The 27,466-nt window shown below is 41.8% G+C and overlaps 1 long non-coding RNA gene across 1 annotated transcript in view; it reads right to left on the minus strand.

Moving 5' to 3' along the window:
* The window catches only part of LOC141557442 (uncharacterized), a 193,552-nt gene extending 166,399 nt beyond the window's left edge, over positions 1 to 27,153 (minus strand). The window contains exon 1 of the long non-coding RNA XR_012486789.1: positions 26,218 to 27,153. This is a non-coding gene — a long non-coding RNA (uncharacterized LOC141557442). The remainder of the gene's footprint in view (positions 1 to 26,217) is intronic.
* Positions 27,154 to 27,466: the final 313 nt, after the last annotated feature.

Genomic DNA, 27,466 nt, shown 5'->3' on the forward strand with positions numbered 1-27,466 from the left:
GGGTTCTGCTTCAGTAATGGATTGCTCACCCTCTGAGGTCCCTTCTAGCTTGGATTTTATAAATTTTAATGAATGTCTAAGACCATAAGAGGGAGCAGAGAGAGTGGAATGTCATGGTACCTTAACACATGTGGAACACACCATGATGATGAAAACAACTCACATTAACATATCACTTTAAGGATTTCAAAGTAGTTCCTTCGCAAAATATTTTTCCTCTTAAATTGGGAATAAAAGCATTATTATCTTCAAATTACAGATAAAGAAACAGGTTCGGAGACAAAGGCAGCATAGTGTACTGGAAAGAACAATGAACTTGAAGTCAAAAGCCTGGATTTTTTTGATTTCTGATTTGTCTGCTTTTTAAAGAGGAAATAAAATGTCGTGGAGAAAGACTCCTGGATCTGCTACATCTCTGTAGTATCTAATCTGGAGTAAATACCAAACAAAAAACAAAATAAAATAAGAAACTGAGTTTAAATTTCTGAATCTGCTTACTTACTACTTACTACTGTCTGACCTTGGACAAGGCAATTCTCTTGATATCAGTTTCCTCCTCTGTAAAAATGAGTGGATTGGACTTTATAAAATCCCTTTTGGCTCTACAATCTATAAACCTGTCAGAGGCAAAGTAACTTGCTTTTATTAACATACCTAAAACTCAAGCATTGTTATTTTTGTTGTTTTCCTCTTCCTCTTTTTCCTCCTCCTCCTCGCCCTCCTCCTTCTTCTTCTACCATGGCCGCCACCACCACAGCTCGACAAGACAAAAATGAATCAGAATTAGAGAGCCCTCATTCCTAGGGAGTGAGTCCCCAATGATGGGTGACTAGGCAATGATGGGCTTAGAAGCAGGGCCTGCTTGAGGAGTTAATATGGGGGCCTTCCTTCCTCACAGAGCTAGTAGCCAAGACTATTGGTACCCCCACTCCTTCTCTCAGCCCTTCACTACTTTCTTTGCCAAAGGCTGAGCTGCTTGGGGATGGGATCTATCCTGAAGAGGAAGCCAGAGCATCATCCTGCCCACTGTCGAAAGGAGTCCCCTCTCCCCCAGGCAAGTAGGAGTGGATCCCTAACCTTGTTGAGACAGGCAGAGAGCAGGGCATAATGCTAAATTAACAGCTATCAGGAAGATGGGGGAGAGGCCAGACCTCCAACAGAGTGTGGTCCTGAGGGGAGGGACTTTTCTGAGGGAAATGTAGGTTTGGGAGGCTTAGGGCTCCAAGGGATATCTCATCATTTATATTTTCTTTCCCTTTTGCTCATAGCACTGCTGGGTGCAGACATTTTCTCCATGATAAGGGAAAGAAAAGAAAGAGAAGAGGGAGGGAAGAGAAGAGAAGGAAGGAAACGGAAGATAGTGAGTGGAAGAAGAACAAGACCAAACATAAGGTAAATTTTGTGGGTCTCATTATCTGTGCTACTCTATGTCTCATATCTCCTTCCTTTGTCTCTCAGAGACTTTCTCCTTTCTGCTGCTCTCTTCCTGCCTCTCTTTCCCTCTTCTCTATTTCTTTCCTCTTATCTTCCCACCCCCAAAAGTATATTTTACTGCTGCTCTTTTTACATCAGTCTTTTCTTAATGACACCCTTTACAAATCTCTCCCTGATAATAACAAAAATAAGTTATGCAAAACAAACCAGAGGTCCTTTTTTTCTTCTTATCTCTCTCCTCTTTCTTCTTCCCTCTATGTATCACTTTCTTTCTTTCCTTATCACCCTCTCTGATTTTCCATCTTTCTCTTCTCCTTCCTCCTTCTCTGTCTAAATTGCTCTTCCTCTTTTCCTTCTTTTTCTTTTTTGCACTGTCTCTCTACCTTTTTCCCTTTCTCTTTTTCTCTCTGATTGTATATATGCGTTTGTATCCCTATCCTCTCACCTCTTCTCTTTCTCTAACAGACCTATATTGCCCATTTCTATCTGGAGCAATGGTTGCAAACCATACTTCTCATTCCCTAGGAAAGGAGTTGGGGGTAATTCCTGCCCAGATCTTGGGCTTCAGGAAAAGCAAACAGCCTCCATATCCATAACTTGGAATTGTGCCAGTCCCTGGATGGGCTCTCATCTCTTCACAGCTTCCAGAACTGTCCCACTTCTAAGCTGCCTTCTCTTCCTCCTGATGTCTTTCCTATTCACGCAACATAAAAAATGTCACTTGTTTTTATAACCCAAAAGACTGGGGCTCCTCCTGTTCTATCATTTTATGAACCAATGTATTAGTGGGACAAGAACAGCCAGGTGGGGTTGGAGGCCATTCACCTGTGACCCTTTTTCTGCAAATGCCCTAATTATTTATTGCCTGGTGACAATCCCGTTTTCATAAATTAGCCACCCTTCCTGGATCCACCCTTGGGTCCTGAATCAATACTTTGAAGTCCATCTAATGCCCAATCATTAATAGCAACACGGAAGGCAGGGGCGCAGATGCACTATGAAAGGAGGCTCCAGGGAGCCGGAAGCCATGCAGAAGGGCATGGTGGAGGGGAGGACCTAAGGAGGCAGCTCTGGTGCAGTCTAAAGTTCGCTGGGCATAACTCCTGATTCTAAGGTGCCCTAGCACCTAAGAAAATGTAGATATTCTTTTCCATATTTATAGATGAGAAAATCAAGGTGGAGAACCGGGCAAGACATTGCCTACTGTCACTCAGATGGCAGTGGGATAGATCTGCTACTGAATCCTGGTCTTGGGTGCCAGGACCAACGACGTTTCAAGTCCCAGCTCCTCCCCTTGTGTGTGACCCTGGGTAAATCACTGAACTTCTGAGCTCCAGCCATCCCATCAGCGAACATGGAGCTAATGAGAGCTGCCTCAGAGTGCTGAGAGGAAAGCACGCTGTGGACTATGAAATGCCACAGAAAGGTGTGCTACTATTCCGAGGGAGGGGAGAGAGAAGTGTAACAGAGAGAAGGCATAACAGGGCCAGAAATAACTCTGACTCTGCCAAAAAGGGGGGACGACCATGGGAGTAAGAATTTGGAGCTTAGGAGTCTGGATTGGATGTAGGGAAAGTCAAAGCAAGGGGCATGAGATATGGAAGGGCATTAGAATGTAAAATACTAACTAGAACATAAATCACAGACTATTGGAGCTGGAAGGGTTCCTTCCATTGGTCGTCCCATCTTTTCATTTTCTAGATGAAGAAAAAAACAGAGATGCTTAAGAGACTAACTCATAGTCACATTTTTTCTTAGTATCTTTTGTTTTGACATCATGTATATTTCTCTGTATTCCTTCCTCTCCCTGCTCCAGAAACTCATTCTTTATAACAAAGATTTTTTAAAAAAATAAGAAGAGAAAAAGCATTTAGTGCAGCCAACAAACACAATGGGGAACAAAATATGATGTTCTATAGAATGATTCCCACTTCTGCCAGGAAGCCTGGGCAGATGTCTCATTGTGGCTCTTCTTTGGGACCAAGCTTAGTCTTTCTTTGTAGCTTCCATGTATTATTGATTTATACTTATTGTTCTTTCCATGAACATTTCAGTAGTTACATGTACAAAGCTTTCTCAATTCTCTCTACTTTTTTTTTTACTTTGCATCAGTTTGTATAAATCTTCTCTGTATTCATCACATTGCTATTTCTCACAGCACAGGACTAAGTACTACACTTTAATTATTTCCCAATTAATAGGCATTGGTTTGACTTCCAGTTGTTTGCTATTAAGGTCACTTATGATGGGACTAGTATCCCAGTTCTAACCACCTCATTCAGCAACACTTTCAGGCTCTATATACAGCTTCAAGGGCTTTTCCTGCTTTTTCTAAAAGTTTATACTACTGATCTCACAGGTTTGTTTGTTTTTTTGGGGGGAGTGTTTTTCAAATATTCATGTATATTATTGATTGAATTGTTACCCATGGCATTTTTATCATAGGATCATAGGTCCTAAAGGCAATTGTTTACATAAGTCCACACAGAGAGTAAGCTATTCCCTGAGACAATAATTATAATAACTCATGTTTCCAAAGACATCTGCTGGTGCAGCAGATTCAAATCATTAGGCTAGTGTTCAAATGTAGTCTCATACATTCCATAGCTGTGTGACTGTGGCCAAGTCACTTTCCTTACCCCCAAATGGGGATGATAATGGCACCTAATCTCTCAGCATTATTGAGGATCAAATGATATTGTTGTTAAGCACTTAGCACAATTCCTTGTACATAGTAAGCATCATATAAATGCTAGCTGTTTATTATTACTATTACACTTTGATAGTTCTTTAGAATTTACAATGTATCTATCTCATAAAAACTACATAAAATCATTGATGCAAGAAGAATCCTTCCACTACCCATGTCAGCTTGAAAGGAGATATCTAGTTCTTTAGTGAGAGTGCCTGAGAGATCATAAAAATCATAGATTCAGAGTTGTAAGAGACCTTAGAGATCATTAAGCCAACCTTTCATTTTACTGAAGAGGAAACCAAGTCCCAGAGAGTTTAAGAGGTTTGCTCAAGCCCGGTATTCTGACTCTAAACCTATGCCTTTGGATTTGGATCTGTTTTAGGTGCTGCTGGCCAAATTTTTATCAGTGACTTACATGAAAGCGGAGATGATATATTTATCAAGTTTTCATATGGTACAAAGGTTAAGTTAGACAGTTAACACATTGAATGATAGACAGGATCCAAAAAGATCTCAAAAGTTAGAAAGATGGATTTTATCTACTAAGATGAAATTTAATAAGGATAAATGAAACATCCTTCACTTAGGCTCCAAAAAAAAAAAGAGAGAGAGAGAGAGAGAAAACCTGACAGACTTATTTAGGGGAGAAAGTAATAGATGGGGTTTTTTGTTGTTTATTTTTTCTCTTTAGTTCCATGACTAGGTATATGATGCTTCTGATTTACTAAAATAACAGTAAAAGAAAAAATTGTAGACTTCTCTTTCCATGAGGAAGAGGTATCAGTTCTGCTGGAGATAACAAAAATCCAAAGAAATAGCCCCTTTTAGAAACTGAGTAACCAACAAGATAGCATTGTGATGCCAATGTGATGAAAAATGAGTCTGAGTCCAACCTCCTCATTTTACAGATGAGGAAACTGAGGCACAGAAAAGCAAAGTGCCTAGAACCCCATAGCTAAAAAGTGCCCAAAGTAAGCTTTGAATTTATGTTTTTCTAACGTCAGTTTCAAGTCTGAAATCAGACACTTCTTAGCTGTATGACCCTGGGCTTAATGTGTTTTCTCAATTTCCTCATATGTAGAATGGGCTGGAGAAAGACATGGACAACCACTCCAGTATCCATGCCCAGAAAATGTTGTGGATAGAATTGGAGTATACGGGGTCAGGAAGTCAGACACGACTGAATGACTGACTGACGATGACTTCTGATTTCAGGTCCAGCACATTGCCACTATATACTGTGTTCACTTGCCCAATAGACACTGCATGCCATGCAAAGTCACCAAAAATAGTGCAATGATCTCATCACACTCCTACAGCATCCAAGACATGAGCTGCCTCTGCACACATGTACCTTGATCAAATGTGTTTCCTACATGTGTGTTCCTCCACATCTATTCTCTCTGTGTCCAGTCTTCTTACCCATAGTGTTTGTATTTGTGAGTATCCCAGATAAGGGAAATGTTATTACTATCTCTTTTGTTATTTTAATACATGCTATTGCTTTGGATTATTTGTGTCCTCCGACCAACTTATAAATGTTAACACATTGGTGGGAATGCTGAGGCAAAAAAGGGAGGAAGGGTTTTCCAAACTCAAGAAACATTGTGAACAAATAAACAGACTAAGAAACGAATAAGACTAGGAGTATGCTGGAGCAAGATCAAATGGTCTCAAGAGCTGACTGACAAATTTTCAGTGTAAGCATTTACACCTCAGAAATCAGCAAATAGTACAATCAGGATTTGATTTATTATTTTGTTGATTGTTTAGATTAAGAAAGTGATGGAGAAAATGTTAATGATGTGGATCAAAGTTTACAATGTGTTATGTGTTTGGGGTTGTTAAATATGACCAGTACCTTAATAGATAGGTCATCTATGAGGAATAGTCCAGTTAGTTTGCAGTGAAGAATGTATGAAATGCAGAAAGGTAAAGTAGTGCCTCATTATTAGAAAGCCTTGAACTCTGGGCAGAGGAGTTTGAACTTTAGAAGATAATAGGAAAGCAATAAAGATTTTTGATCAGAGGATTGACATTGAGAAATTATTTTGACAGTGGTATGAAGGATGGATTGGGATGGGAGTAGAGAGATGGAGTATGGATGAAAATAACTCCAAGGAGATTATTGCCCTAGTAAATTTAATTCAATTTAATAAATATTTATTGAACACCTATGCATCAGGTATTGGATTGGGCTCTGGGGCCACAAAGATGAAGACAAAATTGTCTCTGCTCTTAGTTGGTTAAAAGAATTTGAACTACAGTGATAATAGTGAGATTAAAAAAAGAATTCAGTAATCAAAACATTATGGATGGAATTAACATGATCTGGTAACTGACTGGACAGGAGAAGTGACAAAGAGGGAACAATCACTGATCATAGGATGCAGATCTAGATAATTCAGTCATTCATGCTCCAACCCAATTCAGTGGTAGTTGGGATTGGGGTCAGAATACAATCATTTTCAGCCATGTGTGACTGCCAAAAAAAAAAATCCCAAATGGGGTCATGAACAAAGATACTAGAATAGTTCTCCATTTCCTTCTCCAGCTCATTTTACAGGTGAGGAAACTGAGGTAAACAAGATTGAGTATTGTCACACAGTTAGTTTCTGAGGTCATATTTGAACTCATAAAGATGAGTTTTCCTCACTCCAGGCCCAGCACTCTATGCACTGGGCCACAACTACTCTAAAAGCATATCCTAGGCATAGGTCTGAAAATTTCATTCTTATTTGATTCCATTGACTCCATGTTACCTCTAGGATCAAATACAAATCACAATCCAATGCTTATCCTGGGCTATCTTTTGAATATATTGATATGGGCCATGAACCCATAGCTTCTGTACTGAAAGAATGTGAGCTTTTTGAGGGCAGGAATACTACATTTCTGGTTTGGTTTGGCTTATTTCCACGGCCTAGCAAAGTATTTGATGCATAATAAAATGTTTGTTGATTGAGTGATTGTTGATCACAAATAAATGTAAAAATGTATGCAAAGCAAGTAAAAAATCATCTTTCAGAGAGGTGACAGACCCTCAAATATTGGAGGAAGGTAGTTGTTGGGAAGGGCCTTTTGCAGGAGGTGTCATTTGAGAGGAAACTAAAGCAAGCTGGAGATTCTGCAAAGGAGAGGGGTGGGCACTGGGCATTCCAGTCGTGGGGACTGTCCTGGAACGCAGAGATAGGAGCCGTGAAATCCCGAGGAACAAGTAGCCGCCCAACTCAGTTTGAAAGCAGTGTCTGCAAGGTGGATAACGTGAGGGACACGGAAGGAAACAACAGCCATCCATGCAAGTTGAGGGAGGAAGCAGATCACCCACAGGACCCCGAAGGGGTTACCAAGGAAACCGGGAGGTCCTGGATACCTCTCAGAGGCTACCAGGAGTTGCCATTCCTTGCTCCTTCCACCACATATCACACAGCAGCATTTCTTAGTGACAGCATGGTTCCACAGAAAGATTTCTGACCTTGACATTCAAGCCCTTGGATCTGAATCTTGAACTCTGCCATGTATACATGATGACACATGCCCATTGGCATAATGATGCATTAACAGAGATATATGTACTCACACACACAAAGAGGCAATGGGGTTCAGTGGGAAGAACACAGAGGAGTCAGAGGTCCTGGGTTCAAAATCTGTCTCTTTTGTTTACAACCTGTATGACGCTGCTGGACAAGTCACCCCAGCTATTGAGTGTTGGTTGGTTTCCTCATTGAAAAGGAAGGATTTGAACTCGATGGCCTCTAAAGTCCCTAATTCAAGTTCTGAATCTATGCCCCTGTGACTCTTGCAAAGGCCAGACTAGTCTGACAAAAGCTACCTTGGCAGTGAAGAACTTAAATCCTCATTCTTCCTCCAAACCAGGTATGGGTTTCTGGGTCCTTGCTGCTTACCTCCTGTGCGCATTCCCCACAGGACCCCATGTCCACCCCCCTGCTAACACTCCTACCCCTCTGAGCTCTGGGCTCATTGTCGAGTCAGGGAGATTTGGGTTGGGAAATGAAGGTGATATAAAAATAAAAGATATCAACTTTTTTTTTTTTTTTTGGTTTTTTTTTTTTTTTGCTGAGGCAGTTGGGGTTAAGTGACCCTCCCAGGGTCACACAGCCACAACATGTTAAGTGACCGAGGGCAAATTTGAACTCAGGTCCTCCTGACTTCAGGGCTGGGGCTGTATCCACTACTGCAGCTAGCTGCCCCAGATATTAACTTTAAAAAAAAAAAAAAAAAAGTCTGGTGTCAAAGAGTATGGGACACTTGCCAGGTTGCCCCCTCCCCCAAGAGAAACGGTCATTCACTTCCCCTTTCTTACAGTCTTAGAGTCTTGGATAAAGTCTGAAAAGTTTCCCCCTTCAAGACCTTTGTCCCTCGGGAGGCAAGTCGGTTAAAGAAAACGGGGAGGGTAAAGTCCTCTCAGACTTTAGAGATGCCCTCCCTGCGGCCCCTTCCTCCCTTTCCCCTTCCCCACCTCGCCTCCTCTCCATCTCCTTCTCAGAATGGGAGCCCAGCTTTCTCTCCGCACCCCAGCACACGCTGAGAAACATATGCACAGATGCGCATAGATAAAACACAGAGGAATGACCACACAAACAGGGGTGCATGCTCTATTCCATGTCTGTTCTCAGACTTACACATATCCACAATACATCTACTCAAGAGATTGGCTTACCGACCCCAAAAAGCCACAAACACCTGCAGGTTAATTATAATCAACCACACTTCAGTCCGGGTGGACACGTGGCCATGACTGTCCCCCAGGCCCACAGGCAGCCCGAGCCTGCGGGCGCACAGGGAGGAGGGTGCATACTCTTACCCAGAGACATAAGCGCGCATCTGAGCACAAAGGCCTCGTGCAGCCCAAGCCTGCTTGGCTCTCTGGCTCAGACTGGGCCGGACACCGAGGAGCTCCGAGCCTCAGCTGGCTCCCACAGCACCACCATGTGGGCAATGCCGGGCACCTTGCAGAACGTGAGAGCGGAGAGCTCAAGGGAGAAGGGCTAGGGATTAGGGAGGTCGGGCTCAGGGCTGAGGGGTTTGCACTGAATCAAACAGGACCCCTAAGCAGCACCGGGGAGCTCTGAATATTACACCCACACGGGCTCCGGAGACGGGCTGGACCAGGACAGCCCCGCATCACAAAGGCTTTATCAGGACTTGATCTGGGGTCTTATGGCTCTCTACCTTAAGGGTCCCCCAAATCGTTGCATATTCCTGACCCACAACCTCATTCCAAATCTTCCGTTACAACTGCTCCCACAGCTCTCCCCTCCCCACCCTCCCTCTCCCTGACTCGCCCCACCTCCCATAGAACCCGAGCCCTAACCTCACCCCTGACCCATCTCACTCCCTAGTCTTCCACTTCTCCCATATTATGACCGCCCCATCTCAGCCCAAGTTCTCTCCCGCTGCCTGACTTTCCAATTGTTCCCCAGATTCAAAGCCCTTTACCCCCCCCATGACCCCGAGCCCTCACGTGCTCTCCCTCACCAAACCCGCCAACTCTTTACTCCAACTCTCCCCACACACATCTTCCTCAATGTGACTCATCCTCAGCCCTAAATCCCCCTAATTCCCCTTAACAATCTTGGACAGCCCCTAACCTCCGACCCCTGGGTTTCTCACGCTCGGCTTCCCGCCATTCCCCCCCAAACTTCCTCACCACCGGCGCCCAGGCTCGCCCACCGTTCGGCCTCTCCGGTCACGTGCTTCCCAACCTGGCCAAAGCTCACCCTGAAGCCCAACCTCGTTCCGATGCTTTCATCCTTCCTGAATTAGCGTTGTCCCAAACTCTCCCTCACCTCTCCAACGCTTCTCTACGCTCCCATCCTCAGCCCTCAAGAACGCCGTGAATGGCCCTTCGCCCTCTCCTCTCAGCGCCCCAATCCTCTGGCCCGGCACGTTCTCCAAGTGTGGCTAGCCCTCCTTCCCCCCCCAAGCCCCGCCTTCAGGCCCCACACGGCCCTTAACTCCCCCCAAACCCTCCCACTCTCCAACAAGCCTGGGGCTCTCCACTCTGTCCCCTCTGAGCACTTGTCCCGGTGCCTCTGCCCTTCCTCAGTCACAATTACCCAGGGGCACCCCACCGCTGCACGTGCCCTAGTATGCCTCTCGTGGGTTTGATTTAAACCTTCCAGATCCCTCATCCCAAAGCCCCCCACACATGAAGGGCACGGATTGTAGCCCCCCAGGAGGCGCAAGGCGCTGCGGTACAAAGCCCCTTGTCTTTCTGCGGAAGTCCTGGGGTTAATGCCGGCCCACGTTGTGAAACGCCCACTTATGTAGTCTGCGACCAAGGGGGCGCAGCACCGAGTCTGGAATCACTTAGACCTATGCTGACGTGCCTACTAGTAGAGTGACCCTGAGAGAGTCCGCCTCAGTTTTCTCAACTGTAAAATGGGCATAACAATAGCACTTACCACATTCGGTTGTTGCCAGGATCATATGAACTATCTGAAAGCACCCAGCATAGTTCCAGGCACATATTTGGCCATTTCCCCATTATGTCTGACTGTGACCTATTTAGGGTTTTCTTGGCAAAGATACCAGATTGTTTGCCATTTCCTTGTCCAGGTCATTTTACAGATGCAGAAACTGAGGCACAACACCCAGAGCTCACAGTCACTAAGTGTCCGAGCCAGAGTTGAAGTCCTCCTGACTCCATCCTGGGACGCTGTCCCCTGCACCACCTGGCTGCTCCACATAGCCTGATCACAGTAAGTCCCTAATAAGAGCTCTTTTATTAAGCTTTCCTTTTCCCAACAGAAAGTAAACTTCAGGAAATGAACCATTATATTTGTTTTTGTATATGTAGCAGAGTTCCTGGCTCACAGTAGGGCGGAGTCTGATACACCTAGTCATCTGGGGGATGGACCGGCTAAAAGTCGGAAAGAGTTTGTGACTTGGTCAAACCTCCCTAGAGAACCGAGTAGGGAAGAACTGAATTTAGACTGCAGGCCCTCTCCCTGGGGTTTAGAATGTGTTTCTGTCCCTGTGTGTGCGTGTGTGCGAATCTGGGTGCATGTTTATGCCTTTTTGTGTATGAGCATCCAGGGCCGTGTGCTTCCCTGAGTGTTTATGCATAGAGGGGCTGGTTTGGGCCTCTGTCGTTTTCTATGTGCCAGTGAACACAGGATAGTGTCCTTCTATGTCTTGGTCTTGAAAAAAGAATGGGGGAAATTTACCCTGGAAACTATAGTTACAAACCCCCTGGCAAAAATACTGGGCTTTCAAAGGGGTGCTCTGAAAAGAGAAACTATATATTGGATAATAAACCCAGCTTCTCTGGGAGAGAAAAGGAAACTCTCCGAAATGTAGATGTTCTATTTTTTCCTACTAATACTAGTCTGGGAGGAAATAATCACAAAGAGATGAGGCCCATAGAAACGACTCTCCAGAGACTTTCAGGCAAGATTTCTGCCTAAACAGGTGGCATTGATTACAGACAAAAGAAACAGCCTGTGAAAAGGCATGGGCTGCACCTCTGGCCAAAATGGCTATGTGAATGGAAAGCAGACTGCCCGGTTCTAATAAGCCTATTCCAGAAAACCCTGAAGCTCACACCAGATTGAATAATGATAAAAAAAAAAAAAAAACACAATGAAAAATGGCAATGACTCTTGCCAACCCAGGGCTGCACAATATGCCAGTCAGAATCCCAAGGGCAATAGAAAAGGGCTGTTTCCCCAAAAGCCCAGCATAATCACCTATCCTGACCAGAAACACATGTACCCTTTAAGATTTGGCATCTTGAGGCAAAAAAAGGGGAGTTTCCCCCCAAGAAAGCCCTGAGTGTCCACAAGTTCCAAGGTGGTCAAAAAGCCCTAATGTGGGGGGTTTAGAAGTAACAACAGTGTTCAGGGGCTTTGAGGTCTCCAATGCCTGTCTTGAGACACCAGAGAGCCCTGAAGATCTGAACTTCAAAAATTCAGAGATACTAAAATTGGGGAAGATCATCACAGCGACCCAAGTGACTCATTGCCCAACAACACAGGGCTGCTTTTCACTCAAAAGTTCAGTGTCAGGTGGAGCCTGAGCCTGGCACAAAATCCCAATTTAGCAAGGAAAGGTGAAAAGATGAGTAAATCAAAGAAAATATCAATTACTATAAAAATTATTACAAATCTAAAGAGTCCCTCCAAAGGAAAGAGTAGCCCTATAACAACAAGCAAAGACTAAAAAGAAAACAAAAGCAAAAAGAATTTCCACAAGAACTGCATGAATACCCAGAAGAAATAATTTTTCTTTTTTTTAAAATAAAAGTTTTGAAAAAAGAATTAGAAAAATAATAATTTGAGAAAGTGCTCAACTCCACCTAAATAGCAGACTCTGAAAACTAGAATAGACCAAACAAAATAATGACTACATGAAACACAAAGAAATATCAGAATAAAACCAAAATATTAAAAATAGAAGAAAATTCTGTATATCTGATATTTTAAATGCAACTCACCTGGAAAATAGTTATGGAGAGATGATTTAAGAGTCAGATTCTCCGAAAAACATGACCAAAAAATTCTGGACTCTATTTTTCAAAAAAATCGTAAATGAAAACTACTCATACCTATTAGTAACAGAGGACAAAGTAAAGATAAAATAATCAACCCATAATGTCTTAAAAGATACCAAAAAAAGAAAAGTCTCAGGAATAGAAGTCAAAAATCAAGAAGTTTCATGTTAAAGAAAAAATACCACAAGCATCCAGAAAGAAATAATTCAAGTATTAAAGGATCAGTCCGGATCCCAAAGCACCTAGAGGCTTCTATCCAAAATTAGAGATTTGGAGTATAGTACTCCAAATGGCAAAAGGTGCAAGCTCAACTTATATTTGTACTATTGCTATAGCATTCTGCTTGATCTCAATTTCTTTCCTACTCCAGTCCATCTTCCACTCAGCTGTCAAATTGATCTTCCTAAAACACATGTTACATCTCCTAGTCTCTTATCATCTTTCAGGTTTCAGGTAAAATCCCATGTTCCTCAAAAAGCCTTCTTTGACACGCCCCTCTTAATATCAATGTCTTTTCTGTAAGATTATATCCACTTTATCCTATCTATATCCTATTTGTACAGAGTTGTTTACAAGTTCTCTCTTCCATTGGATTGTAAGCTCCTTACCAGCAGGGAGAGGTTTGTCTGTTTTTAGTTTTTTTTAATATTTTCAGAGTTTAGCACAGTTCCAGGAATATAGTAGGTGCTCAAAATATGTTTATTGATGTTGACTTGGATAACAATCAAGAATAACTTCTAGCAAAGCTGAGTATAATTCTATATGGGAAAATTGAAAGATTACCTTTTTTTTCAAATATTTTTATAAAGAAAATGTTTCTAAAGAAAGTGCTGAGTAAGAAGTTAGAAATACAAACACAATAATCCACAGAAACCTAGTAAGATAAATTTATTTGAGCAATTAGAGATAACTGGATAATGATGTGGTAATAACATTGTAATAAAGGGAGAAGAAACCAGTGTGTCCCTTTAGAACTTTAATGTAATCCAAGCTGCTGAAAAAGTTAAATAAGAAAGATCTTGCAGGTTGATTGATTCTGTCCTGAGGATTTGAGGAGAGAAAAAGAAATACAACAGTGTAAAAGGGAGGAATAAATAGATAGAAAATGGTATCTCTCAAACTTTGGGTACATGGAAAGTAAAACATACAAAAAAATGAAGAAGTGGAAGGGCATCACTCTTAGCTGACCTGGATAAAGTGGGATTAAATAATTATTCACAATCCTGGTATAGAAATATATAGTGTACTTTTTGGACATCTGGAGAATGGTGAACAAATTGCAATATGTGTGATGAAAATTTGTTATGCAAAGAGAAATTGCAAAAGAGATTATTTCAGATAATTCTGGACTAAGATGGACTAATTCAGAATAAAATGAGCAGAAACAAAAAAAGTATTTTATATAACCACAGCAACATTATCAAGAAAAAGAACTTTGAAAGGCTGAAGAACAGTTTTGAAAGTAATGTATATTACAAGTCGTTCTTCAAATTATAAATGGTCAAAGGATATGAACAGTTTTAAGATGAAAAAATTAAAACCATTTCTAGTCATATGAAAAAATGATCCAAGTCACCATTGATCAGAAAAATGCAAATTAAGATAACTCTGAGGTACCATCTCACACCTTTCAAATCGGCTAAGATGACACTGGCTAATGATGAATGTTGGAGATGTAGAAAAATTGGGACACTAATACATTGTTGGTGGAACTGTGAACTGATCATTCTGGAAAGCAATCTGGAACTATGGTCAAAGGGCTATCAAACCTTTGATCCAGCAGTGTTTCTACTGGGCTTATATCCCAAAGAGATCTTAAAGGAGGGAAAGGGATCCACGTATTAAAAAGTATTTGTGGCAGCATTTTTTGTAGTGGCCCAGAAATTTGAAATTGAGTGGATACACATCAGTAGGAGAATGGCTGAATAAATTATGTATATGAATGTTATGGAATATTATTGTTCTGTAAGAAACAACCAGCAGGACGTTTTTAGAGAGGCCTGGAGAGACTTACATGAACTTAGCATCAGCTAAATGAAGGGAGCAGAACCAGGAGAACATTGTTCAAGGCAACAACAAGACTATACGAAGATCAATTCTGATGGATGTGACTCTTTCCAACAATGAGATGATTGATGCCAGTTCCAGTGATCTTGTGATGGAGAGAGCCATCTGCACCCAGAGAGAGGACTGTGGGGACTGAGTATGGATCACAAGATAGAATTTTCACCTTTTTTGTTACTTGCTTGTTTTTTGTTTTCTCATTTTTTTTCTTTTTGATCTGATTTTTCTCATGCAGCATGACTAACTGTGGAAATATGTATAGAAAAACTAAACATAGTTAACATTGAATTACTTGCCATCTAGGGGAGGGGGTAGGAGGACCACAGGGAGAAAAATTTTGGAACACAACGTTTTGCAAGGGTGAATGTTGGAAACTATTTATGCATGTATTTTGAAAATAAAAAGCTAAAAAAAGTTATGTCAAAAAAAGAAAGTAACGTATATTTACATTTCATTATATAATTAGAAATTATCATATACTTTTTTTAAAAAGCAGTTGTTATGAAATGGAGATTCAAGATTACATAGAGTATCTTCTTTTGGCATTCTTTGTATATGGAAATGCCACTTTCTTTTTCACATTTATATTCAAAAATTTAAATAAGTACTTACTTTTAAAAACATTTTTTGAAAAGAAAAAAAATGTCATGTGCACAGCAGAACATGAGAGGATTTAAAATATAGAGCAATAAATTTCCATTTCAAGAAAGCCTGAAAAAAAAATAAAGCTTGTATAATAAATACTATAGCACATTGTATTCAGAACTGTCCATATTTGCTTCCTTGTAGACTTTTGTTCTCTACTGTGCACTTTTTACTTTATTCTTTTCCCTCCCTTCCTCCTTCCCTTCCCTAAGAAGACTATATACACAATACACATACATACATATTACATATAAGACACATAGATATCTATAATCATACACTTTTATACACATATAGATTCCTATGCATCTATGTAAGGCCATACTATGCTTGTCTGTCATCCGTTTCTCTGAAGGTACATAATATCTTCCTTGATAGGCCTAAGTCTCTGTATATTTTTCTAACTCCACCAACTCAACATTTCCTACACAATAGATATTCTAAACTTATGCTCTCTAGTTATTCTAAATAGTCTAAAATAATATTGATATTGCTGACACATAGATATACTAAAAAGAGAAATAGGAAACTATACTATTTTAATTTTAACTTTGCACTTATGATTAGTACCCTTGTTTTTACTTCCAATCTGTGTTTTGTTTGTGCGTCTCTATTTCCTATCCCTCCTGACTTCTCTGCTTTATATTTTCTATCTTGCCCTCTTGTTACTTAACCTATCTCCCCTTCAAAGTTTCCTCCCTTTTCTTTTCTCCCTATTATTTTCCCCTTGCCCTCTTGTTTCTATATAAAATTGGAAGATTTAACTATATGTACACACACATATATATATATATATAAGGCTGGGGGATACAGAGACGGACAGACACATAGTGACGAGACAGACATACAGAGAGATGAGACAGAGATAGACAGACACAGAGATACAGAGACAGAGAAACAGAGACAGAACTCTCTTCAATCTATTCCAGATGAGAGTAGGGTTCCAGATCTACCAGCTCTCCTCTCTTATTTAATTTCTGTGTCAGTTCTTCCTCTCACACCTCATTTGTATAAGATAGTTCCTTTTACCTATGTGTACAAGAATGTTTGTGGCAGCCCTCTTTGTAGTGGCCAGAAACTGGAAACTGAGTGGATGCCCATCAATTGGAGAATGGCTGAATAAATTGTGGCATATGAATATTATAGAATATTATCGTTTTGTATTAAATGACCAGCAAAAAGATTACAGAAAGGCCTAGAGAGACTTATATGAACTGATGCTGAGTGAAATGAGCAGGACCAGATCATTGTATATTTCAACAACAATACTGTATGATGATCAATTCTGATGGGCGTGGCCCTCTCCAACAATGAGATGAACCAAATCAGTTCCAATAGAGCAGTAATGAATTGAACCAGCTACACCCAGCAAAAGAACGCTGGGAGATGAATATAAACCACTACATAGAATTTCCAATCCCTCTAATTTTGTCCGCCTGCATTTTTGATTTCCTTCACAGGTTAATTGTACACTATTTCAAAGTCAGATTCTTTTTGTACAGCAAAATAACTGTTTGGACATATATACATATATTGTATTTAACTTATACTTTAACATATTTAACATGTATTGGTCAACCTGAGGGAGGAGGTGGGAGGAAGGAGGGGAAAAATTAGAACAAAAAGTTTGGCAATTGTCAATGCTGTAAAATTACCCATGGATATATCTGGTAAATAAAAACTATAATAAAAAAAAGATAATTACTCTTTTTACCTTTTCCTACAGTTTTGCTTTTTAGAGTTATATTCAGCTTTACTCCAATCTTTCTTTCAAACTACTCAATTACTAATTATAATCTTAGACAAATGGTTTGCATTTCCCTATATAAAGAATAAACAATTTGTCCTTATTAAATCACATGTATTTAATCAACATTCCATGTTGATGTTTCTCTTGGATCTTATATGTAAAATTTCCTATTAAGGTCAATGAAATCCTGAAAGTCTGTCAAATAATTGAATGTCTTTTTGTTGTTGTTTTGTTTTTTACTTCAGGTTTATGCTTAACTTTGCTGGAAATATTTTTGACTGCTATCCCAGTTCTTTTGCTCTTCAATATAGTGCTCCAAGACTTGTGTTCTTATAATGTAAACACTTCTAGGTCACACAAGATTTAATTGTGGCTCTGCTAAATTTGAATTTTTTTTCCTCGTTGCTCATATTTTTTATTTGACCGGGGGGGGGGGGGATTTGGAATTTTGCTGTGATGTTCCTGTAGGAAAAGTTTTCCTCTTAGGATTTCTTTCAGCTAGTAATCAGTGGATTTTTTTCTATTTCTACTATCCTTTCTTGTTTTAACACATTGGGACAATTTGTTTTATTATTTCTTGTACCAAGATTCCTTTTTTTGATCATAACTTTACAGTAGTCCAATTAGTCTTATGTTTTTTTTAATCTGTTCTCCAGATCAATTGTTTTTATGAGATTTTAACTTTTTTTTTTAACTAAAGTAAAATAAATGAGAAAAAAAAGAAATGACAACATAGAATGTGGTATGCTCATCAGTGAGGATAGTTCTGTTGATTATGCTTAAATGTTTTTTGTTCTTTCAAGGAAGGATTATAGGATCCTAGGTTCAGAACTGGAAGAGACTTCAGATGCCAGTGACCCTTCCTCCTCATTTTAGAGATGGGAAACTGAGAAATTGTTTGGGTCATAAAACTTGTAGGGATGCGAGACAAGATTTGTATTCAGGTCTTCCTAACTCCAAAAACATCTCCATTCCAAATGTCCATGGGCTATCTGCACCTGACCTTCTGAGCTCATATTAGTCTGATCAGCTACAATCAGACACAGTATATCTTGACTCCAACAAAGATGTCATTTTGGTTCCCTTTAAGAATAAGGTCAACAATCAACTCCATAAACAGCTGTCTATCCCCTGGGCCACTTAAGACTTTAAGACTTTACTCTACAATTGTCTAAGGTAAATATCAGGAGAGTATTGGATAAGATGAAAACTGTCCTTATAGTCAAAAAGCCCATTCTACAATCAGATCTCTTGAACTGTTAGGAAATTGGTTTTTTTCCCTTTACAGTGAAATTAACCCTAGATCTCCCTTCTCTGGGACCAAGACCAAAAGTGACATTCTTCTTCCACATGGCAGGCCTTCTGTATCAACACCAGAATGCCAGACGTCCTTCCTCATTCTCTTCTGAGTAAACACCCTCAGTTCCTTGCACATGGTCTCTAGACCTCTTCAATCCAATACTGCAATATTTTGGTAACCCTTCCAACAGCAGCTGACGCCAAGAACCCACCACAATACCAGAGGAGGGCTGTCTGGCGGGGGAGAAGGTTCCTCACTGCTCACAGAGTGCTAGTAAATGTTCACCAATCCCCTCTCTGCAAATGCACCTGTTGCTTGTAGTTTAACCCGAACTCAGCATTTTCTCTATCACTTTCTTAAGTCTAGACAAGCAACAAAACAACAAACATAGCCCCAATCTGGCGCATTCTCCAATGCCCAAGGTGTAAACGCTCACACTGAAAATTTAGCAGTTGACTTTCAGGAACTGATCCACACTCCTGGTCCATCACCTTCTCCTTAAGTCTTTGTCTCCATCCAGAGGCACCATGGGAGAGAAGATAGAAAGCCAGCCTGGAAGACTGGCAGTGAATTCAGATCCCATCTCTGATGCATGCTCTCACAGGGCTACTCTCGATGCTTGACCACACACCTCCCCACCCCAAGGTACCACAAGGGAACTCTTTAAAATCACAGATCCTGACCAAAATAAAAATGTTTGCATTAGATTTTTTTTTTTGAGTATCACATCACTGCAGAAACATATATTATGACTAATGCGGATATGTTTAACATGAATGCACATGTATAAATATCAGATTGCTTACCATTTTGTGGAGGTAGGTGGCAGAAGGAGGAAAATATGGGGAAAAATTAGGAACTCAAAATCTTATTTAAAAAATCAATGTTGTAACCAATATATCTTGAAAATGATTGTACACATATAACCTATATCAGATTGTTGTCTTGGAGAAGGGGGAGGTAAGAAAGGGAGGGAGAAAAATCTTGGAATTCAAAATCACACAAAACTGAATGTTGAAAACTATCTTTACATGTCATTGGAAAAATAAAATATTTTTGAGAAAAAAATCAATGTTGAAAACTATCTTTATATGTAGTTGGAAAAAATAAAATACTATTTACAATAAAAAAAGAAACGCCATGCTGCATTAGAAAGTATATGAACCTCAAAAGAGGCAAAAAAAAAGGCCATGGACTATCTTATTCACAGGATTTAGAGCAATTATAACATGACCGAGACCCAGAGAGGAAAATATCTCTTTTTTAAAAAATAATAGCTTTTTATTTTTCAAAATATATTCAAAGATAAATTTCAACACTCACCTTTGCAAAACCTTATCTTCCAAATTTTTCTACCTCTCTTCCTTCTTCCTCCCTCCCCTAGACGGCAAGTAATCCAAATTAAACATGTACAATTCTTTATATACATATATATATATATCTGCATTTATCATGTTGCACAAGAAAAAGCAAATCAAAAGTGTGTGGGGGGGGGAATGAGAGAAAAACAAATAAACAAAATACTCTGTGGTGATCCACATTCAGTCTCCTTGGTGAGAGGGGAATATCTTGCCCAAGGACACACAGGGAGTAAGTCAGAGGGAAAAAAATGAAATTCAAGTCTTACCATAAATCCAGAATCCTTTCTCTACCACACAGTGGGGCTGGGCTCAGAATAGGCAGGACGGACCAGAGAAACCCCACAGCAGGACCCAGAGTATGTCCAAGCCAAGGCCTGGATCACTTGAGGATGGAAGTTAACATTTAAATCAAAGAGGCGAGGGATAGCTGGGATTGAAAAAGAGAGGATCTTTCTAAAGCTGGAAGGACTGAAATAGCTTGATAGTGTAATGAAAAGTAGAGGTATGGAGGGAGCCAGCAAGAGGCAGCTACCGTGTTTCCCCGATAATAAGACACTGTCTTATTTTTTTTTTTGGACAGAAAAACACCAGAGGGCTTATTTTCAGGGGAGGGCTTATTTTAATGAACATTGACAGCAATTTTAATAAACAGGTAAATGTGAATAAAAAAATGTACCTTTATTCAATAATGATCGTATCATCTTCTTCAACAACATCATCATAAGTGTCCATACCCTGAATTCAGTCCTGGATGTCTTGCGCCTCCATTTCCTTCAGAAGAAGTGGACCCAATCTGTCACGTCCAGCAATATCACTGCTGCAGCTCTGATTGGATGCAGCTCAGAGCGCGGCATGTGCTTCATGTGGAGGGGGGGGAGGAACGGGGACGACGGTGCATACAGAGGGTACCATAATGTAGTGTGTAGCGCAGGGGATCACCTTCACTACAGTAGCAATCTCAATAGGGCTTATTTTCGGGGGAGGGCTTATTTTAGAGGAATCTTACACAGTAAGGGGAGGGCTTATTTTCGGGATAGGTCTTATTATCGGGGAAACACGGTAGATGGCGCCATAGTACACAGAGTACTATGCCTGGAGACTCTGCTACCCGAATTCAAATCTTCCCACTTCCTACCTGTGTGATCCTGAGCAGGTCACTTAACCCCATTTGCCTGTTTCCCCATTGTAAAACGGGCTGGAGAAAGAAATAATAAACCAGTCCAGTATCTTGATTAAGAAAATATTAAATGGGGTTACAAAGAACAGGACGTGAAAAACTGCCTGAAAGGAGAGAAATCATCTAGATCAGGGGTTCTCAAACTGCGGCCCACAGGCCACATGTGGCCACTGAGGAAGTTTATGCGACCCGCCGGGTTATGGCAAATGGGCTGAGGGTGGAGACAGAGTGTGAGGTTTTGTTTTTACTATAGTCCGGCCCCCCAACAGTCTGATGGGCAGTGAACTGGCCCCTATTTAAAAAGTTTAAGGACCACTGATCTAGATCTTAAATCTAGATTTAGAAGAGACCCCATAAACTACTTCACTCAGCCTCTTCATTTTACAGATGAGGGAAACTGAGGCCCAGAGTGGCTAAATGACTCACTGAAAGAATAAGTAGAAGTTCAAAGATTTGATGCTCTGGTTTTCGATTCCTGCTCCGACTTTCAGGAAGGGGGCTGAAAGAGCCTGCAGAATGCTTCTGACATTATGAAATTCAGATTTTGTGTCATCACAACCAAGAAGGCAAGGAGGCAGTCATTGTTTCTAATAGCTTCATGGGGAGTGCTGGCCCCTCTGCTCTTCAAAACCAGGATAGAGAAAGAAGATAGACAAAATCCAGGAGACCAGAACCCTTGGGCAGTTCCAGACTGACTCTGCTCTGACACTGCTCAAGCTGTGTGTAGAGGAAAGCAAGAAAAAAAAAAACACCAGATAATTCACAGATAAAAATAACAGAAAAGGGCAGTCCTAGGGACTCTGAGTGGCTTGTTCTTGCCCGTCCCTGCTTGCATTTCCCTGAAATCTGGAGGCCCCATTAGAATCTACATTATGTTTTGGATACTTAAAACACCTAAGTGTTCTAAGTGAGGATGGCTGTCATCATATCAGAGATGCTATGTCAATGACAGCATCTTCTGAGTCTATTGAATGTACCTGGATCAGAGGTCACAGTACTCAGACCCTAGAATTCCACCCCATCCCAGTCATATTTCCTATAGGCTCATAACTTGTTCAGGGCCAGACTTTTTGGGGGATGAGATATTTGCCTATTCCCCCCAACCCGGAACAGATCACCCAAATGTCCTAGAAGGCAGAGGTGTCAAACATAGTCTGTGCACTGAGAATGGCTCACAACGCTTCTGAGTGTGTCTAGAACCACAGTGGTTCTATCAAACTGTGCATACCCTCTGATCCAGCACTCTCTCTACTGGGCTTATATCCCAAAGAGATTTTAAAGGAGGGAAAGGGACCCACATATGCAGAAATGTTTGTGGCAGCCCTCTCTGTCTCTGCCAGATACTGGCACCTGAGTGGATGCCCATCAATTGGAGAATGGTTGAGTAAATTATGGTATATGAATGTTATGGAGTATTATTGTTCTGTAAGAAATGACCAGCAGGATGATTTCAGAAAGGCCTGGAGAGACTTACATGAACTGATGCCGAGTGAAACGAGCAGGACCAGGAGATCATTGTATACTTCAACAACAATACTATATGAAGATCATTTCCGATGGACATTACTCTTTTCCAACAATGAGATGATTCAGGCCAGTTCCAATGCTCTTGTGATGAAGAGAACCATCTACACCCAGAGAAAGGACTGTGGGAACAGAGTGTGGACCACAACATAATTTTTTTCACCTTTTTTGTTTGCTTGGTTTTTTTTTCCTTCGTTTTTTCCCTTTTTGATCAGATTTTTTTCATGTAGCATGATTAATGTGGAAACATGTTTAGAAGAACTGCACATGTTTCATATATTAGATTACTTGCCATCTAGGGAAGGGAGGAATGGAGAGGGAAAAATTTGGAACAAAAAGCTTTACAAGGATGAATGTTGAAAACTATACGTGTGTTTTGAAAATAATATATATATGTGTGTGTGTGTGTGTGTGTGTGTGTGTGTGTGTGTGTGTGTATGTATATATATATATATATATATATATATATATATATATATATATATATATATATATTTATATATAAATGTAGTTCCTATATGATTTTAATTGCTAAGGTGATAATTTTAAAAATATATAAACACATGCAGTTTTCTAAGTCAATACATGTAGTTCCTATATGATTTTAATTGCTAAGGTGATAATTTTAAAAATATATAAACACATGCAGTTTTCTAAGTCAATACATGGCCTGCAGAATCCTGTTTCTGTTTCAGTTTGATATCACTGGTACAGGATGCAAGTTCTAACTCTGATGCTTCCAAGCATCAGAGCAAGCAACAGAACCTCTGTGAGCCTCCATTTATCCATTTGAAGCATGGAGTAATATTTGTACTATCTACCTTCCAGGGATTTGGGAAGAAAGTTCTTTATAAATGTCAAAATTCTAAAGAAATGGGTCTTATAGTCATCATCATGATCACTGTAAATCCCAAAGTTGCCTCTGTGTGACCTAGGCTCCCTTTGTAAATGTCTTGCCTACAAGGCTGCCTCACCCCCTCAGCCAGGCCCAGCTGCAGAGACCACCTCAGCTGCTCTGTGTTTCATGTTAGACAGAGCTCCAGCCTGCCAGATGTGGTGACATCTGCCAAATACTCATTAATCTCCCAGATGTGATAGTGGAGGAGTTGGTGCCTTTTCCTCTGACTGATTTCATTATTTTTTAGACTCACATTTCAATAGTGCTTTCAACAGTTTACAAAGCACCTTCATCACAATAACCCAGGGAGGTAAGTCACATGAGTCTCATCTTTCCCCCAAATGAAAACAATCATTATTGTCTACTTAAATGTGACCAAAAACATGAGCAAAGAGCTTTCTTTGAGTAAAGACTACATTTACAACTGTATAATATTCTGAGCTTCTTTGGGACATAAGAAATTCAAGGATTATTATCCTCATTTTACAGATGAGGAAACAGAGGCTTGAAAGGAGGTAAATCACATTAGTTAGGAAGTAGAAAAGTGAAGATGCAATCCCATGTCTCCATGCTTCATGCCCTTTGTACTCAGGATGGTAACTAGGACTTGGAGTCAGAAGGCCTGTGTTCTACTTTAAGTTTAGACATTCCTTGCTGTGACTATGGATATGCAATTTAACTGAGCTCCCACGGCCTTAGTCCATTTGTCTTCGTAAATCAGGCTGATGAAATTTGTGCTATCTATATCAAAAGTATCTTGTCCATGGGCATACAGTAAGTGAGCTGATGGCTTGAACTCCGGTACCTTAAATCTATAAGAACTGCTCCATGTAGGGTACACTGGTAAATATTTAACAACTGCCTCTCTAGATTAAAAAAAAAAAAAGATTACCTTTAACATGCTTTTAAATTTAATATCCCTCATTAACATTTAATTCATACTTTCTCATGTCTAGACAATCAACAAAGCAATAAATCAAGCCATGAATTGTAGCATTTGTCAATTCTAAAGGGGCAAATATTTGTTCACACTGAAATTTTAACAAGCATTTCTCCAGAACTAATTCAAGCTAACTTCAATATACTTCTGGTAGACAAGGAAGACCTCTTTTCCAAGGTTCACTTCATTTAGTATCTAACTCTCCCCCCTCTAAGGAGATAGCCTTTTTATTGCTGGATCCTTTGCCCTTCTATACCTTTCTACCATTCTCCTCAATTTCAAGAGGTAGTGTTTGCTGCCATGGGGAATATCTCACCAACACCAATTCACTCAATGTGACTCAGAATCAAAATCCAGGTACTTGAAGGTTATTTCAGAGGGCATCTAAAGAGCACGTGGATATAATGCTTTGAGGTTTGCCAAGGTATGGGCTGTACTAAACACCTTGTGAAGCTAACGTCTTTTCACTCTATTATCTCATTAGACTTCATGACGAGCCTGTGAGAGAGGTACTGCTCCTCATTTTTCGGAGGCAGAGAATTTAGGTAATTTCCCCAAGGTAATCAAGCTGCTTCTTGTCTAAGATAGAATTCAAGCTCAGGTATTCATGATTCCAGCCTTAGTTCTCTATCCACTTCTCAACCAAAGCAGCCCACACCGGAGGTGGAACCTCAGGTGCAGAATAGTAACACCACCTAGACCTGCACAGTAGTTCACTTTTGAAAGAGATCTCCATGGGCCGTCTATACCACCTATACCTGAGTAAGAATCCGCTGTATAGCATCCCCAACAGGTGAACATGCAATAAGAATAATAATAACAGCTTCCATTTATATCTCATTTGATTTTTGCAAAAACAATCCTGAAAAGCAATTGGATAGTTGTTAGCTATAATTCGGTGAAAGCAAAGATGGGGGAGCGAGGAATCTTAATGTCACATAAGAGGAGCCAGAAATCAGGCAGTCTCGTTCTAACTTGGAGCTCAATTTGCTTTCTGACACACCCCGCTACAGTCTTCTTCAGTCACACCTGCTCAAAGTCCTCCAAGAAGCGAGCTTTCTATGGCCCGTTCTGCTTCTGCAAAAACTCTAATTGGCAGAAAACGCTTTGGGTCTGGCCAGTGTCTGCCTCTCCACACTCTCCACCGTTAGGTGCTAGCTCTGCCCTCGGAGACCAAGAAGACTTTCAACCCGCGCCCATTGGCTTCCACTTCCACCCCGCCTCGGCGGTCTTCCCCTGAACGCCCTCCTAAAGCACGAGGCCCGTGGCTGAAGAAAGTTTCCGTTAGGAGTCCCTCTCGGCCGTCTCCTCTTTCAACCCGACCGGGTTCTTGGGGTCTGAGACTCTCGTGGCTGGGAGGGGTTTGGGGCGTCATCAAGTGCGGCCCACACGCGAGGGAGAGTTTCCTGGCCAGCACTCCCAGTAAGGGATCCGTCATCCGGCCTCCGGAAAACCTCTCGGAAAACCTCCCGGAAAGCAGCGGCCGCGCCTCCCAGCGGGACGGCTCTGCTGGGTAGCAGCTTTCCCTGACATCCGTGTGACTTCGGTCCCTTCCTCTCCCGGACTTGTTTCTTCTTCCGTTAAGTCACGTGCCGGCTCCTAAGGTTCCCTCCAGTTCCAGGGCTGCGGTGGTCTCCGCCATTCTCCCCCAGAGCCCTGCCTCTCACACACTCCTCCCCCCCCCCCCCCCCCCCCCCGCGGAGACCCGGCTGCGTCCTTTGGCCGAGAGGGGGCCCCAGCCTGGCTGGCCGCCGCACACAGAACGGAGCAGGCCCGGAGCGCGAGGCCGCGCAGCTCCGGGCTATCCCCGAGTGACAGCCAGCCCCCGGCTCCTTCCAGGAGACGAGCTTTGACAAACACTCACTGGGAAATAATACAGTGGCAAAATAATTCGGCGTCGGACACACTTACCAGAGCATAAAGCGTCTGAGAAGGAGACAACATCTTGTGCCATCGATCTTCCTTAAATCCCCAAGCTGTGACAAAGTGAAGAGCAAAATGATGATGAATGATCGGCCACGTTTAGCGGGTACCTGTGTGTGCTCTTTAATGAGGCCCCGAGAAAGGCGCGCTAATGAAAAGCCTGATACCTACCCCCCACAAGGGGCGGGGGCGGGGAGCGCGTGGAAACAAGTCTTTATTACCCATTGGCACTCGGTTTTCACAAAGCATCCAAAGGAAGGGCAGGTTTTGAGGTAAATTAAAATCGGCAACGCGGGGTCAGCCGGTAGCCAGGCCAGGCCACGAGACACACGTGCGAGGCTCCCGCCGCGGGGGCTGGCGGCCCCACCCCCGCCTCGGTCTGGTTCGAATCCACCAACCATCATTTATTTCACTGCCTCATTTGAATATGATGAATACCGTAGTCCTCTATTGTTCACAACAACCAAATAATTGTAGATCCTCGGGCTTGAGGGCCATTAATCACATCTCTCCCTCTACCAATCCACTATAAACATGACATTGAACAATAAAGTACATTAACCTCTGCTTGGGAAAAAACTTTGCTTATTTAAACACCACAAGGTTATTTGTTCTCATTCCCTCGCAGGTCTCCTCCACGCCGGGAGGGAGGCTGCCTTTCTGCGCGCTGCACTGGAGGGCCGCACCAGCTGGGCCGGTTTCCCCTCCGGGGCGGGTGGGAAAAGACGCCCCCTAGACTGAGGGGCCACGTGGGCCTCTATCTGTGTCTCCGGAGCGGGGAGGGGGAGCGGGCCCTGGGGGGAGGGGGTGCTGCTGAGCCTGCCCAGGCGCACGACTGTCCGCGCCAGTTGGATTTATCAGTTCGTCTGTGTCTCCAGGAGGGTGTGTGCCCGGGCCCTTAGGCAGATCCCGCGAGAGCGTCAGTGTTCCAATGGATTGTGTAGGAAAAGTGTTTCTCAGAGTAGGGGGCTCGTAGTAGGACTCGTGGGCGTGTCTGTAGCTACCTACGTCATTGCGTACGTATTTTCAGCCTCTATGATAAAGGAAAAAATGGGGGTGACCCCTGGGAAGCAGCCCGGGCTAGTGTGCGTGAGAAAACACCCGTGTGTGGGGGGGTGCCCGCCGAATAACCACAGCGGGACTAGGTTTTGTGCTGGTGCCCCGAGGGAGAGTAATCCTTGCGGACGGGCCTTCCTAGCGCTTCCCAGCACAGTTACCATTTAATAGATGGTGGAGC

This window comes from Sminthopsis crassicaudata, chromosome 2, assembly GCF_048593235.1.
Source record: "Sminthopsis crassicaudata isolate SCR6 chromosome 2, ASM4859323v1, whole genome shotgun sequence".
NCBI classification, from domain to species: domain Eukaryota; kingdom Metazoa; phylum Chordata; class Mammalia; order Dasyuromorphia; family Dasyuridae; genus Sminthopsis; species Sminthopsis crassicaudata.